Source organism: Chinchilla lanigera, unplaced genomic scaffold (genome assembly GCF_000276665.1).
Source record: "Chinchilla lanigera isolate Chin_1 unplaced genomic scaffold, ChiLan1.0 scaffold00094, whole genome shotgun sequence".
Classification (NCBI taxonomy): domain Eukaryota; kingdom Metazoa; phylum Chordata; class Mammalia; order Rodentia; family Chinchillidae; genus Chinchilla; species Chinchilla lanigera.
Window position 1 is genome coordinate 436940 of NW_004955495.1, and position 1715 is coordinate 438654.

Sequence of the window (1715 nt, forward strand, 5' to 3'; positions counted from 1 at the left end):
CCTCAAAGTGCATCCATCTATAAATTACTCACATTTACTTTTTACCAGAGAATTATGCCTGATTTTGAATATATACCACATTTTCTTTATCCACTCTTCTTTTCATAGATATATAGGCAGCTTCCAAGATTTAGATATTATGATTTGTGCTGCTATAACCAAGAGCATGCACATTTCACTGCCATATGATGTCATTAGCTCATTTGGGAAGATACCCAAAATGGGAAGTGCTGGGTCATTTAAAATTTCTGTTTTTTAGGGATTTTTAAAAATCTCTATTTACTTATTTCCATAGTGGTTGCACTATCTTATATTTCCACCAAAATACCAGAGAGTTTCTTTTTCTGCCAGCCTCACCAGTTATTTGTGGCTTTTGAGTTGATGATCATAATCACGCTTTCTGGAATAAAACAAAATCTCAATGTTGTTTTGATTTGCATTTCTCTAATGGCCAATGGTGTTGAACATATTTCATGTACTTACTATCTACTTGTACTTATCTTTCTCAGAAAGGTCTGTTCATTCCAGTTGCCTATTACTGTATTGAGTCTTTCATTTTGAGAGTACCACAGTGTTTGTGTTTTTTTTATATTTCAGATATAAGTCCTCCGTTCAAACAACAAATAGCAACTTTTTCCCCTTTTGATAAGTTGTCTCTTCAATCAGTTGCATGTTTATTTTGCTGTGCAGAAGCATTTTAATTTAATATAATTCAATTTGTTGATGATTGATGTTATTTCTAATGAAATGAAGTTCTGTTTAGAGAGTCCTTTTCTACGCTTATGGTTTCAAATTTTATCTACTTTATCTTCCAGGAGATTCAATGTTTCCCTTTTAATATCCAGGTCTGATATGTTTTGATCTAACTTTAGTACAGGATGAGGACTATGGGTCTATAGTCAGTGTTCTACACATGGGTAACCACTTTTCCCAGCACCATTTGAGAAAGAGGCTGTCTTTCCTACAACAGCATCTGATTTTGGTCTTTTTGTGAAAGAAAGATCAGATGACTGAATGTGCTGGGAGGTTTCTGCACCATCTATTCTGTTCCATTGAATCTCATATCTGTTTTTGTGTTAAGACTATTCTGTTTTTATTATGCTTGGTAAGGTACCTCAAAATCTGGGATTGTGATACCTCCTTCTTTGATTTTATTGTCCAGGATTGCTTGCCTATTCTGCATTCCTTCTGGGTTTATGTAATTTTTAAGGATTTTTTTCTTAGTCTAGTGAAAATTGTCATTAGTTTTTGATTGGGGCTGCATTAAACCTATACATCAATTCTGGAATTATGACCAGTTTGACAATATTACTTCTGGGTATCCAAGAAAAGGGGATGACTTTCCTTTTTCTTATGTCCACTTAAATTTTCATTTTCCTGTTAGTATTGTTTCAATTATAGTGGTCTTTGGTCAGGATAATTTCAAAGTACAATAATGCCTCAATTCATGGTCACTTCTGTTTGCAAACAACTTGGTTCACAAACAAAAATTTTTACAAAATTTCGCTTCCATTTTCAAAATTCACACTGAATGACAAACATGACCATAGCCACCTTCCTCACACAAATGCAAATGCAGCTATCTTCCCTAAAACTGTAACTGAAATATCAGTATTTTTAATTTTTGATGTTATTTTGAAATAGATTGTTTTCATAATTTCTTTCTTCATGTGTTCATTGTTGGTAAGTAAGAACGCTATTACTTTTTGTGTGTT